The 18,014-nt window shown below is 31.2% G+C and overlaps 1 non-coding gene across 1 annotated transcript; it reads right to left on the reverse strand.

The window, feature by feature from the left end:
* Window positions 1-15,059: 15,059 nt before the first annotated feature.
* On the reverse strand, window positions 15,060-15,166 carry LOC139860835 (small nucleolar RNA R71). The gene has a single exon (XR_011763450.1). It is a non-coding gene; the product is annotated as a small nucleolar RNA R71 (small nucleolar RNA).
* Window positions 15,167-18,014: the final 2,848 nt, after the last annotated feature.

Below are 18,014 nucleotides of genomic sequence, written 5' to 3' on the forward strand. Positions count from 1 at the left end.
ATATATGTGACGATTGTTTAAAATAGAAATATATTGATAAACTATATATGGATAGGTTCGTGATATCAATCGGAGACCAAGTCGAAATTACATATCTTCAAGACAAAAGTGAGTATATAGTCCCACTTTTAAACTCTAAGTATTTCGGGATGAGAATACATGTATTTTATGTTTTACGTTATGGACACAAGTAACTGAAAAATATATTCTACGTTGAGTTGTACCACTGGCATACTTCCCTGTAGCTTGGTAACTGTTATTTACAGCGGTATTGTAAACGCAAATCCTGTTGATAGATCTATCGGGCCTGACAACCCCAACCGGACTGGACGACCAGTATTCAACGGTTGCACAGTACTTCGTTTTGTGACTACACTTGGTACGGTGTAGTAAGATTTCATAATAAAGGGAATATGCGACGTGATTAAATGTTAAGTATGGTTACCAAGTGCTCAACCACTTAGAATATTTTTATTAAAATGTTTATATATGAAATCTTGTGGTCTATATTTATATCGCTGCCGGCATTAAACCTATATCTCACCAACTTTATGTTGACGTTTTAAACATGTCTATTCTCAGGTGATAATTAGAAGCTTCCGCTGCAACATGTTGAATTTAAACAAGATCTTGAGTATGCATATTTGTGTCAAAAATAAAACTGCATATCGGAGGATTTGTAATGTAAAATATGCTAGAAATCGTATTGTTATCATCACATGTAAAGTTTGTAAGTCTAAGATTATCGCTAAACGATAATCATCTTTATTTTGTCTAAAGCTTGTATCAAAATAAGAATTATGGTTTGTAATGTAAAATATATGCAGTTGTTCTTTTAAAAATGTCGCATATAGAGGTCAATACCTCGCAATGAAATCATACGTTATCTAACACGTTCTTATGGTTAAGGACGGGTTATGACAAGTATGGTTATTTTGATTTCTATAAAAGAATGTATATTGTTGTAAAAGTAGGGAGTATAATGGATGATTTGCTGAATCAGATTCGAAGAATGTAACATATTAATTCTGAATTTATATATCTCTCGGGTATTACCTACCCGTTAAAAAAAATTTCACAATTAATATTTTGTACAAAAGAATTTTATTACAGTCTTTATGAAAATATATATATGTATATTTTCTTCAGATGTAACATAGATTTAATGAGTTAATGTTAAATTAAACTCATTTGATTTACGGTTGAAACTAGAATTGAATAATCTCTAAAGGCTTTAAAAAGTACATAACTTTTACGCAGTATTTCTTTAATGACATTGAAATTATGAATCAATACTTCGTTATTTGTTGATGTATGATGTTCGGTTCGTGGAATTCTTGTGAATTTCGCAAAGTACGAATGATGTTATCTGAAAAGTTTCGGGTACATCGATGATGAAAGTGAAAAATCAAATATATACTTGATTTATTATGAATTGGAATTTGTTGAATTGCGACAGAGATTGTAGTTAATGCTGGTTAAGTTGCGGCCGAAGGACGTACATTATTGTATATTTGTAATATGAATTAACCGAGTAGTTAAGATTCACACACAATAGTTTAGCACGGAAAGATTTATTTCAAAATATATAACTCGTTGATTTCTTCAGAGAGAATGAGTTAATTTTTCATAACTCGTTGATACAATATACACGTTATTGATTCGTAATGATGTCCACAGTGATTCTTGAACTGACGGAGTTTGTGATGTTATCAGTGTTGTTGATTCGAATGTTGACTGTACTGACGATGCTGGTAACGCTGACGGTACTGTTGATGCTGTTGGTAAAGCAAGTTTAGCTTGTTAATCACACACCATTTTTGTCAGGGTTTCTACTCTTCCTTCTATCATTTTGGTTCGCTTAACTGATTTATGGTTAGGGCTAGATTAGATAATCTCTAAGACTTTAGAGATTACATAATCGCCGCGGAATGTTTCTCCAATGAAGTTATGAATTAATACTTCGTCAGTTATTGTTGTTGGTACTCCTTGGTATCTATGGTGCGTATGACGTTGATGCTCGTGGGACAGATTACGAAGTTGAGGTTTACGACGCGGTTGTGGTTAGAGGTGGTAATGGTACTGTTGGCGTTGATGATGGTGGTACTGGTTATGCTGCTGATGCTGCTGCTGGTGTTTGTAATCTCTGCACCATATTCTCCAAAGCCACTACCCGAGCGCGAAGCTCGTTGACTTCTTCTATTACACCGGGGTGATTGTCGGTTCGGACGAGCGGATAAAATCTAAAATTTGATGTAATATATAATCGTGACGAGATACTCTGGAAATGAGCGAGAAAATGGTGTTTCGGACAGGTTCGCCGGTAAGTGCTTCAGGTTCTTCGTCAAGAGGGCAATATGGTGGATGGAAGGGATCACCTTCTTCTTGTCTCCAATGATTGAGGAGGCTACGAACCCATCCCCAATTCATCCAGAATAGGTGATGACTGATTGATTGATCTATTACGGTCACACTGCTTTCGGAGCTTGAATGGGATTCCATTTCGGAATCTGAGTGATTTGAACTGATGACGAATTCCATTTCGTACGATTGGATAAAGGATTTTTTTTTTTTCGATATGAAATGATTTTGGCTAACGGATGGTATTCTAATTACATAGAATATATATATATATATATATATATATATATATATATATATATATATATATATATATATATATCAAAAGATTTCGTAGATTACCGAGGACTTTGCGGGATATGTCAGGCAAAGTTTAAAGTAACAGATACGATAAGATATGATTTAGCAGATATGCTAAGATATGAATTTTTGTCTATACACTATTGATGCAATCAATGCAGCAAGACGTGTCTTAGACTAAAAATGATAAGCAGGTAATTTCCTGAGGATGATAAGTAGTTAATTTTTGACACAAAATGATAAGCAAAACTTTTGACATACAGACACGGTCGAAGTCCAGACTCACTAATGCATCCTATCGACTTATCAGTTAGACACACTAATGCAGACCTGGTTCGCTAAGACCACCGCTCTGATACCAACTGAAAGGACCCGTTCATATACATTATAAACGATTCACAATAGTTGATTACATTGCGAGATATTTGACCTCTATATGATACATTTTACAAACATTGCATTCATTTTTAAAAGACAAACTTTCTTTACATCGAAAATTGACAGGCATGCATACCATTTCATAATATCCACTATCCAACTATAAATTGATTTAATAATAATCTTTGATGAACTCAATGACTCGAATGCAACGTTCTTCGAAATATGCTATGAAAGACTCCAAGTAATATCTTTAAAATGAGCAAATGCACAGCGGAAGATTTCTTTAACACCTGAGAATAAACATGCTTTAAAGTGTCAACCAAAAGGTTGGTGAGTTCATTAGTTTATCATAATCATTTATTTCCATCATTTTAATAGACCACGAGAATTTCATTTCCAGTTCTCATAAATATACGTCCCATGCATAGAGACAAAAATAATCATTCATATGGTGAACACCTGGTAACCGACATTAACTAGATACATATAAGAATATCCCCTATCATTCCGGGATCCTCCTTCGGACATGATATAAATTTCGAAGTACTAAAGCATTCGATACTTTGGATGAGGTTTGTTAGGCCCAATAGATCTATCTTTAGGATTCGCGTCAATTAGGGTGTATGTTCCCTAATTCTTAGATTACCAGACTTTAATAAAAAGGGGTATATTCGATTTCGATAATTCAACCATAGAATGTAGTTTCAATTACTTGTGTCTATTTCATCAAACATTTATAAAAGCGCATGTATTCTCAGTCCCAAAAATATAAAGGGTAAAAAGGCAAATGAAACTCACCATACTGTATTTCGTAGTAAAAATACATATAACGTCATTGAACAAGTGCAAGGTTGGCCTCGAATTCACGAACCTAAATTAATTATATATATTTATGTGTTGGTCAATATTTGTCTAACAAATTAGGTCAAGTCATAGTGTACCACAATCCTAATGCTCGAGACTAATATGCAAAAGTCAACAAAAGTAAATTTGACTCAAAATAATTTCCAAAAATCTATACATGATTAATATATAGTTTAAATATCGTCGTTTTATATTTTAAATATTTTTAAAAGATTTATTAGAGTAAATAATATAATTTATTTATTAATAAATAAAATTTTATATTAAATTTATATAATAAAATATACTTTTATATATATTAAGTAATAAAATTTATAGGGTTAATTTAATATTATAAAGATAATATGATAGGTATTATTAAAGTAAGTTATTACACATAGTAAAATATATTTGTATCACATATTTATTTGATAAAATAATATCTATAATGATAGTAAGTAAAAGTTGTATTATTTTGTAATAATAATTATTATTATAAAAATATCAATATTTATAATTACTAAGATGACATTATGATAAAACGATAATTCTAATTATGATAACTTTAATATTTACGATAATTTTTAATATTATCTTTAAAATAATAAATCTATTTAAAATAATAATAATAATGATATTTTATAGTAACAATGACATTTCTATTAAAATGATAATTTTTGTTAAAATGATAGTTTTAATACTAACGATACTTTTAATAATAATAGTAATGATAAAAATAATAAGAACGATAATTTTATCTAAATCTATATCTTATAATATTTTAATTTCATCATGATACTCTTACCCATTATTTCCTAATCGTTTCGTTTAATAGCTTTTAATCGTCTTTTATATCGTGTTCATAATAATGATAATAATAGTAATCAAAATAATTAGGTGTTACAAATATTTGATTTAATTACACTAATATTAATAATGATAGTTACTATAACATTATTAACGATAATACTAATAATTATCTTAATGATAATATAGTAATAATAATAATAACAATAACAATAACCATTTTTAAATAATGATATATATATTAATAATGATAATAATAATAATAATAATAATACTAATAATAATAATAATAATTGGATAATAATAATAATACTAATTATAACTTTAACGATAATAACGATAGTAATAATAAAAAAAATAACAATTTTTAATGATAAATCCCTTTTATTGATAAAGATAATAATAATCATAATAATAAGATAAAACTAGAACGACGATAAAAACGACGATAATAATAATCATTTTTAATAAAAATATCGAAAATTCAATTGATTATAACTTCTAATCCGTTCATTGAAACCATTCGATATCTAAAGGAAAAGTTCTTAATTTTTCGCTAACTTTCCAAGGACATGCATATCTTATACCTTATCTCAACCACAAGTGTAACTAATTCAAGATTCAACCTAACCTGTCTAAGGGCAATATCAAAAGTACAAGCATGCATAATCCTAAATACTCGAGCACTAGTCAGGGATACACTATTAGTATGTAAAAGTTAAATTATGAGTACTCACGTATCAATATTGAGATTCAATATTGCAGGAAAGGTACGTAGACGCAACGGAAATGATAAACACTATATTGACCTCACGAGCATACCCATGAACCATACTCAATCACCTCCATAGCTATAACCCATAATTTCCTTAATCCTATCCTACTCGAAAAACAATTTCGAAACCACTCGGATAGCACTCCGTCGTAATATTTTATGTATACTAATAATATCTTGAAATAATACGGAGTAAATATATATATGTAAATCGATTGAGAGAGTTTAAAGAAAAATATTTTCAAGTTTCTATAAAATAATGAAACCTATTGAATTATATTTATAATAGATTTTTGAATTATTAAAGTAAATTATTAAAGTATGAATTATTAAAGTGAATTATTAAAGTATGAATTATTAAAGTGAATTATTAAAGTATGAATTATTAATGTGAATTATTAAAATATGAATTATTAAAGTATGAATTATTAAAGTGAATTATTAAAGTTAAAGTAAAGTAAAAATAAAGTAAAGGTAAAGTTTAAGTATAGTAAAAGTATAAAACTATGTACGTATAATATGCGTATAAATATATATAATATTAATTTAAATCGTTATATATATTTAATAAAATAAAATATAAATATCGTTATCTTTATCATACTAGTTAAGTAATGAGTTGTAAAAAGTGGTTCTAGATATTTATAAAAGTTATATACATTTTAATAATAAAGTTCTTTTTAAACTGAAAACGTTTTTGTACGTTTGAAACTAAATAGATCAATCAAGTCTTTATGAGATTCAATCTTCCACTATCCTTTGTCTAGTTCTCAATGATTGACAATTTGTTCTTATTTATAAATCACTTTACCATTTTTTGAATATTGTTAAAATGGAAAGATTTCTCAAATCAACGTGGGCCTTTCAACAGAGACTTGTAATCATAATTCAATATATCTGATAATTCAATCATTTGATCTTATCTTCTAATTCCATTGATAAACATTTTGAAACAGATACAATCATATAAAGTATTTAATCTAATATTTTGTTTACGTTTCAAGTTATAATATATATACACATATACATATATAATCATATTCATTTAATGGTTCGTGAATCGTTGGAACTTGGTCGAGGTTGAATGAATGTATGAACATAGTTTAAAATTCTTGAAATTTAACTTAACAAATATTGCTTATCGTGTCAGAAATATATAAAGATTAAAGTTTAAATTTGGTTGAAAATTTCCGGGTTGTCACACATAATTCCTTTAATTTATATCTCATCGTACTTTTATTTATCGTCATTTTATTTATCGTACTTTAAATTATTGCACTTTTATTTATTGCACTTTTATTTATCGTCATTTACTTTACGCTTTAAATTAAGTTATATTTATATTTAATATTTTACATTAGGTTTTAATTGTTACTTAAGACATAAAATCGACAAACCGGTCACTAAATGGTAACCCCCCCCCTTTATAATAATATTAATACTACTTTTATATATATATATATATATATATATATATATATATATATATATATATATATTTATATATATATATATACAAATATAGTTTAAAATATATATATATATATATATATATATATATATATATATAGCGTTAAACTCAGCTAGCTCCCTGTGGAACGAACCGGACTTACTAAAAACTACACTACTCTACGATTAGGTACACTGCCTATAAGTGTTGTAGCAAGGTTTAGGTATATCCCATTCAATAAATAAATAAATAACTTGTGTAAAATTGTATCGTATTTAATAGTATTTAGTAGCAAAATATAATCTATTTCGTACTACACCTCGCACACATCACCCACTAATCATCAAGAAGCTTTGAATATGGCCCGCAAATTGATAGAAACGGTGGACGAAATTGTAGTACCGGCACCTAAAGCCGAGGATAAGTCGGGTAACAATAAAAGAAAATGGGAAACCCCCCAATCAAGTAACAACAACAACAACAACTTCGCCAAGAAGTCTTTCACCTCCGACGGCAAGAAGGGTTATGCCGGAAACCTACCTCTTTGCAACAAATGCAACAAGCATCACTTTGGTGAATGTGGCAAGTTAATTTGCCATCGGTGCCAAGGAATTGGTCATAAGGCCAACGATTGTAAAAGTGCCGCCCCCGTCGCTCGAAAGGGGCCCAATGCACCAAAGACGGTCACTTGTTACGAATGTGGCCAAACGGGTAATTATAGAAATGCATGCCCAAAGAAGAAAGATAACCCCAATACGCGCGACTGAGCTTTCAACATTAACATCGAGGAAGCCCGAGATGACAATGAACTAGTCACGGGTATTGATGTGCGTAGAGGTGTATACAAAATAGTTATATTTTTACTACAAAATACTATTAAATACGATACAATTTTACATAAGTTATTTATTTATTTATAGAGTGGATATACCTAAACCTTCCTACAACACTTATAGGCAGTGTACCTAATCGTACAGTAGTGTAGTTTTTAGTAAGTCCGGTTTGTTCCACATGGAGCTAGCCAAGTTTAACGCTATATTTTTAAAAACTATATTTGTATATAAATATATATATAAATAAGTAGTTTTATTATTATAAAAGAGGGTTTTTACCGTTTAATGACTGGTTTGTCGATTTTAAAACTTAAGTCGCAGTTAAAACCTAATGTAAAATATTAAAAATAAATATAACTTAATTTTAAGCGTAAAGTAAATAACGATAATGAAATTGCGATAAATAAAAGTGCGATAAATAAAATGACGATAAATAAAATTGCGATAATTAAGAAGTACGATAATTAAAATGACAATAAATTAAAGTGGCGATAATTAAAAGTGCAATTAAATATGAAATAAAGGAATTATGCTTATTTAAACTTCCGTAATCATGATGTTTGACGTGTTGATTTTAGTTTATTACCATGGGTTAATTGTCCTTTGTCCTGGATTATTCAATATGTCAATCTGGTTTTTGTCCATAACAGTCCATCAGTCATAAATATAAAGTGCGAGTGTCCTCGTCAAATTATTCTTATATCCGAAGTCAAATATTCCAACTAATTAGGGGCTTAAACTATAATTACACCAATTTTCCTTGTATGTAATTCACCCCTGTTTTAATAAGTCCATTAACTATTAATCCATTCCCGTGTCCGGTTAAATGAACGATTATTAGTACTTATAAATATCCCGCCCATCGTGTCCGATCGAGTGTATATGGTTATTTATAGGTACGTCCAATTGTAAATCTTTATATTAAATTAACAAACTATCATTTAATTAAATAAATATAAAGCCCATTAATAGCTCATAGTCTAATTTCCACAAGTGTCGTTCTTTTGTTCAAACCCCAATTATGGTACAAAGTCCAATTACCCCGTCTTTAATATTTTAGCCCAACATCACGATTACTTCAATTTAAATAAGCATAATAATAACTTAGCTACGAGACATTAATTTAAAAAGGTTGAACATAACTTACAATGATTAATAATAGCGTAGCGTTACACGAACAGAATTTCGACTTACACCCTTACAACATTTGCTAACATACCCTTATTATTATTAAATTAAAATTAAAATTAAAATTATAATATATATATATATATATATATATATATATATATATATATATATATATATATATATATATATTACGTTGAGAGATAGAGAAGAGAAAAAGATGTGTGATATTCGGCCGAAAACTGCGAAATTTATAGGATGTCACCAACTTTTTTGCTCCATGCGATCGCATGGAAATTGGTCTTGCTGGCCATGCAATCGCATGGCCTGAGATTCCAGCTCACATTCGATTGTCACCTAGTTTGCCGACGGTTTTATATATTATATTATATTCATGTGCATAGTTGACTTGTAATTTTTAGTCCGTTACGTCGAGCGTTGAGAGTTGACTCTGGTCCCGGTTCTGGATTTTCGAACGTCCTTTCGTACTATTTAATATCTTGTACTTTGCGTTTCGCGTCTTGTACTCTTGTAATTTTGAGACGTTTCTCATCAATAATTTGAACCACTTTGATTGTACTTTGTACTTTTGAGCTTTTTGGTCGTTTGCGTCTTCAATTCGTCGAATCTGTCTTTTGTCTTCACCTTTTATTATTTAAACGAATATCACTTGAAAATAGAACAATTGCAACTAAAAGCTTGTCTTTCTTGAGGGATAATGCTATGAAATATATGTTCGTTTTTAGCATTATCAGGTACGTTTCTTCTCAACATTTCTTATGTCTCTTGTTTATTCGATTCGGGTGCCGATAAGAGTTTTGTATCCAAGACTTTGACTCATTCTTTTAGCACTCCACCACTCCCACTAGATACTACTTATACCATTGAAGTGGTCAACGGGAAACTATTGAGTGCCGACAAATTTTACCGGGGATGTACGTTAAACTTAATGGGTAAAGAGTTTGAAATTGACTTGATACCTATAGAACTAGGGAGCTTTGATGTAATCATTGTTATGGATTGGCTAGCCAAAACGAAATCCCACATTATTTGTGATCTTAAAGCAATTCAAATTCCTATCGAGAATGGTGAACCCTTGATTGTTTATGGCGATAAGAGTTGCACCGGACTCAGCCTCGTCTCGTGCCTTAAAGTTGAAAAATACCTTCATAAAGGTTGTTTCGCGATTCTAGCCCATGTTAAGAAAGTCGAGATCGACGAGAAGCATATTCGAGATGTGCCAATTGTTAGTGACTTTTCCGATGTATTTCCCGACGAATTACCGGGTCTTCCACCTCATTAACCGGTAGAATTCCAAATCGATCTTATTCCGGGAGCCACACCCGTGGCACGTGCACCGTATAGACTTGCTCCATCCGAAATGCAAGAATTGCAAATTCAAATCCAAGAACTACTTGACCGTGGTTTTATCCAACCTAGCCATTCACCATGGGGCGCTCCGATTTTGTTCGTTAAGAAGAAAGATAGATCCCTACGAATGTGCATTGATTATCGTGAACTAAACAAATTGACGGTTAAGAACCGATATCCTCTTTCGCGCATCGACGACCTCTTTGATCAACTACAAGGGTCTTGTGTATATTCTAAAATCGATCTCCGCTCGGGTTATCATCAATTAAGGGTTAAGGGGGAAGATGTCTCCAAAAATGCTTTCCGGACTCGTTATGGTAGTTATGAATTTCTTGTAATGCCATTTGGTCTCACTAACGCACCGGTGGTGTTCATGGATCTTATGAACTGCGTGTACAAACCATACCTCGACAAATTCGTTATCGTGTTCATCGATGATATTTTGGTCTATTCTAAAAGCGAAGAAGAGCACTAACAACATCTTCGACTTGTGCTTGAACTCTTGAGACAAGAACGACTCTATGCCAAATTCTCCAAGTGTGAATTTTGGTTGAAGGATGTTCAATTTCTTGATCATATTGTAAGTAATCAAGGTATTAAAGTCGATCCCGCAAAAATTGAAGCCATTAGTAAATGGGAGACTCCTACTACTCCTACTCACATTCGTCAATTTTTGGGTCTCGCCGGATACTATCGTAGATTCATCAAGGATTTCTCTTTGGTTGCTCGTCCTCTAACCGCGTTAACCCACAAGGGGAAGAAATTCATTTGGACAACCGAACAAGAGTCCGCGTTTCAAATCTTGAAGACAAAGCTAACCACCGCTCCTATCTTGTCACTTCCCGAAGGCAATGATGATTTTGTTGTATATTGCGATTGATAGTGCTCTAAATGAACATATATTTAGTAGCAATATCCTTCCAATATGTAAAGTTTTCAGTTGTAATTGTTCTATTTTCAAGTAATATCCGTTTATATTAAATAAGTGCGAAGACAAAAGGCGAAAACGAAGATTCGAAGACAAAACCGTCCAAAAAGCTCAAATGTACAAGATACAATTCAAGTGGTTCAATTTATTGATGAGAAACATCTAAAAATGACAAGAGTACAAGTTGTGAAACGCAAAGTACAAGATATTAAATTGTACGAAAGGACGTTCGAAAATCCGAAATCGAGACTTGAGCCAACTATCAACGCCCGACGCAATGGACCAAAAATTATGAGTCAACTATGCACAAGAATAAAATATAATATATAAATATTTATATAAATTATTTATATATTATATATATTTAATAAATATGTCGACAAATAAAAATCCAAAAATGGTGAGCTGGATCTGCGAAACTCCGCGATCTCGGAGCTGGAAGGCATATTTGCTAAGCGATCTCGGAGCAGTCAAAAATCAAAATGCCTATAAAAGGCACGAGCCCTCTGCCGAATCCATTGCACCATATCTATCTATCTCTCTAAATTTATATTTATATTTATTATAATTATAATTTTAATTTAAGATTAATAATAAATTATGGTTTAGTAAGGTTATTGTAAGAAATGTTTTACGGGTTTTAAGTCGGAACTCTGTCCGTGTAACGCTAAGCGATAAATAATCACTGTAAGCTATGTTTAAATTATTTAAATTAATGTCTCGTAACTAAGTTATTATTATGCTTATTTGAGCCGAAGTAATCGTGATGTTAGACTAAAAATTAAGATTGGGTTATTAAATTTTGTACCATAATTAGGGTATGGACAAAATACCGACACTTGTCGACATTGGACCATGGACCATTAATAGATGGGGGGTATTGTCTAATCGAATGACAATTCTTTGGAGCCTGTCGAACCTATCTTCAAATTAATTAATCTAATAATTATTAAATGATTATACATGTCCTATTTAGTGACGTTTATAGGACATCTTTAACAATCATTTAATTAATCAATTGGGTTGGGTAATTGATTATTCATTCTGATCAAGTGGGTAAATTAATAATCATGGACTAATTAAAACAAGGGTGGATTACATTCAAGGGTAATTGGTGTAATTGTTAACAAAGTATTAAGACCTTGGATTATACACAGTCGATAACCCGGTGTAATTATTAAAAAAAAGTATTAAAACCTTGTTACAGTTCGAATCCCTAATTAGTTGGAATATTTGACTTCGGGAATAAGGTTAATTTGACGAGCATTTTATAATTATGACCGATGAACTATTATGGACGAAAACCAGATAGGTTTCAAATAAGTCCATGACAAAGGACAATTAACCCAAAGTAATAAATTAAAATCAAAACGTCAAACATCATGATTACGAAAGTTTAAATAAGCATAATTGTTTTATTGTATTTCTCATCGTACTTTCATTTACTCGCAATTTTATTTACTGTCATTTTATTTATTGCAATTTATTTTACGCACTTTAATTATTGTCATTTATCTTTACGCTTTATTTAAAATCGACAAACCGGTCATTAATCGGTAAAATCTCCCTTTTTATAATAATAATAATACTACTTATATATATATATATATATATATATATATATATATATATATATATATATATATATATATATATATATATATATATATATATATATATATATATATATATACAAATATAGTTCTATAAAAATATAGTGTTAAACTTTACCAGCTCCCTGTGGAACGAACCAGACTTACTAAAAACTACACTACTGTACGATTAGGTACACTACCTATAAGTGTTGTAGCAAGGTTTAGGTATATCCACTCTATAAATAAATAAAACTTGTGTAAAATTTTATCGCATTTCGTATTAAAAATATAATACTATTTCGTACCCCCACGCTACATCATCAGTTTTTGGCGCCGAAGCCGGGGACTCGGTGAAAAACACTATATTTTTGTAAAAATATATTATTGCTTATTTCGTAAAAAAAATTTGTATTTATTATAAGTGTTAAAAATTATAAAAAGAAAAAAAATATATATATATATTTTTTAAGATTTTTGTCTATAAAATTAATAAGTATTTTTATTTAGATTTTTAAAATATAAGTTTATTTTTATTTTATAAAAAATTATCTACCTATTATTTTTTATAAAAAATTAAAATCAAATAACTAATTAAAATTCGTACCGGGCCGAGTCCTAAATCGTAGCCCAATTAGAAGCCCAAAACAATAATTAAATACTAGTGGGCCGAACTGTTTAAGCCCAACAGATAAGTCCGAGCGCTATTCAACTCCGAGATCACGGAGATTTAAGCCTGTGTGCTACGCGATCGCGTAGAAGCTTCTGACAGGAAACCTAGCAGCATTTATTACGAATTTAGGGTTTTAATTATTTAATTATTATTATTATTTAACCTAGTTAAGTTTTTATTAATTAATATATTTAAATCTAGTTTTAATATATAATTTGTAATATTAGGTTTTAATATTATTATTAATTATATAAATTAATATTTTTATAAATAATAATATAAAACTATTATTTTTATATAGATTTTATTTTTATCGTTTTAGTTTATATCTTTTTATAATTTCTATCATTTAGTTCGTTATATAGTTTTAAGTTTAGTATTTTGCCGTAGTTATTTTTATATTTCTAGATTTTTAGGCTTTGCCGTAAAATCCCTTAAGTGCTTTTTCTTTAGATTAAGATTTAGGCGCTGTAGAATTTTGCGACGCGGTTTATAGATTTTAGTGCTTTTTAAGTTATTGCCGATTTGGATATAGAATTCCTTTTAAGCTTTAATACCTTTAGGCGCAACTTTTTATATTTAATTTTTAGACTTTTAAGTTTCGACGTTTTTCTTTCTTATTTTTATTTTTTGACGTTTTACGACGCACTCTTTTTCTTTTTTATTTCTCGACGCTCTAGTTTATAGGACATAGAATTTTCTATTTCTTCTCTAAATTTTCAAAACGAAAAATTATTTTAAGCGGTCAAATTGATAGACATCCAAATTTTCTGGTTCGTAGTAATAGTTAGATTTGTTAGTAGCGAGTTGTGGGCTTCCGATTTAAAGGGTCCTGGCTACCTGCTGCATCTTTTGGCTATTCGAAACGTGGGCAAAATCAGAAAAGTCTATTAATTTGATAACTTTTATAATTTTTATATTTATAACTAATAGGATATTCAGTAAATGCACCGAGCAAAACGTTCACCACCTTTCATACGTTCACCACCTGTAACTCGATCAAGACATCTAGCCAATATTGTCGCCGTTGATTTTTCTTTAGAATCATCATCTAGTCGAACAAGTACTCCAACTCAAAATTCCGATAATCCATCTTTTGATCCCGATTTCACAATTGAGAACCCGGAGGATATTCAAGGACAATTCCAAGATCCAGAACCACTAATCATTCCTCCTGAACTACAAACCGTTAAATCAGAATCTTCTAGTGATTCGGATTCAACAAATTCAAATATGGAAATAACGGAACCTCAAAGTATGGAAGACCGAATGAGAGCCATACGCACGGGCCAAGGTCATGCCATTATTCAGCCAGATGTTAGAGCATCAGATTTTGAAATCAAAGGACAAATCCTACACATGATCACCAATCAGTGCAAATTTGGTGGTACAATAAAAGAATATCCAAACGAACATCTTTGAACTTTTAATAGGATTTGTAATCTATTTAAAATTCGAGAAGTTGAGGATGAAACTATTTATCTTATGTTGTTCACATGGACTTTAAAAGGAGAATCCAAAGATTGGTTAGAATCGCTACCTGAAGGAGCGATTGATACATGGGATGTTTTAGTTGAGAAATTTCTTCAAAGATTCTTTCCGGCATCTAAATCCGTGAGACTTCAAAGAGAAATTGCCACGTTCGTGCAAAAGCCAAATGAAACGTTATATGAGGCATGGACAAGATTCGGAAGGATGTTGAGAGGATGTCCTCAACATGGTTTAGATACTTTTCAAATAGTGCAAATCTTCTATAAAGGCGTCGACATCGCCACACGAAAAGACATCGACACAGCAGCTGGTGGTTCCATTATGAAGAAAACCGCAATCGAAGCTCACAAGATTATTGATAACACAGCATCCCACTCTCATGAGTGGCATCAGGAAAAAGATATTTTTCATTCATCTAAAGCGGCTAGAGCCGATTCTAGCCATAACTTTGATTCTGTTTCCGCAAAAATAGATGCTTTCGAGAGACGAATGGAAAAGATGACTAAAGATATTCACGCAATACGAATCAGTTGTGAGCAATACGGAGGACCACACTTAATGAAAGATTGTCACATTGAACAAACGATAGAACAACGTGAGAATGTTTCCTACATGAACCAAAGGCCGGGAAATAATTATCAAAATAATTATCAACCGCCAAGACTAAACTTCAATCGAAATTAAAACATTCTTTACAATCCAAAAGGACCCGACAATAACTCGTATAACCAACAAGGTCTGAATAACCAACCAACTCAAAACAACACTTTCAATCAATAAAGACCTGGCTTGTATAAACCACCACAACAAACCGGAGAGAAAAAGTCAAATCTGGAAGAAGTGGTATTTAAGCTAGTTGAATCTCAAACACAATTTATTGAAACTCAAACCCAAATGAATGAGAGGTTTGATCAGTCATTTAGAACTCAACAAGCTTCCATTTTGAATCTAGAAAAACAAGTAGGTACTCTTGTTAGATTGATGAGTGAAAGGGAATAAGGAAAGCTACCGAGTAATACTGAAGTAAATCCTCGAAATGAGAATGTTAATATGGTGTCAACAAATTCTGAAAAACCAACACCAGAAGATGGGAAGGTTTTAGTTGTGAGTAACAATGAAGAAGTTACAACACCACCACCACCACCACCACCTGAGTATGTAAAGCCAGTGGTGGCACCATACAGACCACCCATCCTGTTTCTAAGAAAAGGAGTTGAGTATGAGCAAGTGATAGGTAATAAAGTTTGTGATACCTCTGGAAAGAAGAAGAAGAAGAATAAGAAAGTGCAAGAAACAAAAACAGCAGAAGTAAACCCAGTGAAGCCAGTTCCACCGAAACCTCCACCCAAAGTGGGTGATCCGGGTGAATTTATTGTTCCTTGTCTACTTAGTGACTGTGTCATGTATGATGCACTAGCATATTTAGGTGCAAGTGTGAGTGTTATGCCTCTTTCATTATATAAGAGATTAGGAGTAGGTGAGTTAAGTCGAACGGATATGAGTGTTCGACTCCTTGATCAAACCATTAAGCACCCAGTTGGAATTGCTGACAACCTACCCATTCAAGTAGGTAATTTAACCTTTCTAGTCAAATTCATTATCATTGACATAGAAGAGGACCCAAACATTCCTCTAATTTTAGGTCGACCATTCTTAGCGTCCACCGGGGCGTTATTTGATGTAAGAAAGGGTAGAATGACACTTAGTAATGATGAGAAATCGATCACCTTTATGATTCGAAAGTCTAAATCTCCACCAACCAAAACCGTTGAACCAGCAAAAACGATTGGTAAGAACCATGTTATTTTACCAACTCCAACGGTAGTGCTCAACAATAATAAAACGCCTAAGTGTGGGGAAAATGAAGTAACACCTAATGATGACCTGATAACAAAGAACCCCATTATTGATACGAAATTAAACGATCCCGTTATTAATAGTTCAATGAAGAAACTTATTAAACGGGTTTACGATGCTAGAATTAAGGGGAACTTTAAGTTATGTAATCGGTTAGTATCCAATCTATCGCCTAAAGAAAAGGCGAAACTAGTTGAATTTGTGGATATTATGGAAGAAGCTGGTCACTGGCTTAAAGCTAAAGTCACAGATATGCAAGTTGATTATGGTCCAAGAGAAATTGACGATGAAGTTAATCACAATTTCGACACCACAGCTACCTAAGTGTGGGGAGATTCAAATGTTCTAAAAAGAAAATGTTGTCTAGAGTTAGTTGTTCTGTTCTCGTGTAGTTCCGAGAATGGAATCCGATTGGTCTTTTTCACTAGCAGACACTAAAGAACTAGTTTTCTCCCCCATTCTGAATTTTTTTTGTTTTATAGGTTTTGTATGAAATTAATATGTTTTTTTTTTAAGTTTTGTGTGAATTTTTAAAAATAAAATTTACTTTATTTAATTAAGTTTAAAAAATGATTTCTAAAATTCATCGTGAGTTGAAGATTAGGTCGTTGAACCGAAATTGCTTTACCCAAGGATGGGGCGACAAATTTTGTTATCATTATTTTTAATTTTATTGATTTAAAGTATGCCAAAAAAATATTAGATTTTATAAATTTTTGAAAGTGAGGATATATACCAAACTACAAAAATATGTATATATATGTTTGTATTTTATGTTATGTACAAAACAGGGTAAAACAACGCACTTTCAAAGACTGTCATTAAGTTCAGCAAAAGCTACTAATTTTGACGACAAGACGCAAAATATCAAATGTGAAATAACAACAATATGCTTGCAAACTCGGTAATTTTAATCATTTTTCTACACTAATCACCCTCATGAATTTAAATTTTTACTGATTTCTTGCAAATGAGAGCATTTCAAGATCTCAAGTGTGGGGAAGGGTTATAAATTCTCTCGGGTTTACACTTGGTTTAATTGCCAAATTTTGTGAAAATTTGAAAAATTTTCAAGTAAATAAATTCAAAATCATGTTTATACATATTTATGAACGATAAAACTAGGTGTTAATACCGAAATTATTGTTACCTTGGAAAGGACATAAATTGAGAAACAACCTAAAACGCTATCATTTAAAATGGAATAAAGGAGAATAAAAAGGC

This window comes from Rutidosis leptorrhynchoides, chromosome 7 (genome assembly GCF_046630445.1).
Source record: "Rutidosis leptorrhynchoides isolate AG116_Rl617_1_P2 chromosome 7, CSIRO_AGI_Rlap_v1, whole genome shotgun sequence".
Classification (NCBI taxonomy): domain Eukaryota; kingdom Viridiplantae; phylum Streptophyta; class Magnoliopsida; order Asterales; family Asteraceae; genus Rutidosis; species Rutidosis leptorrhynchoides.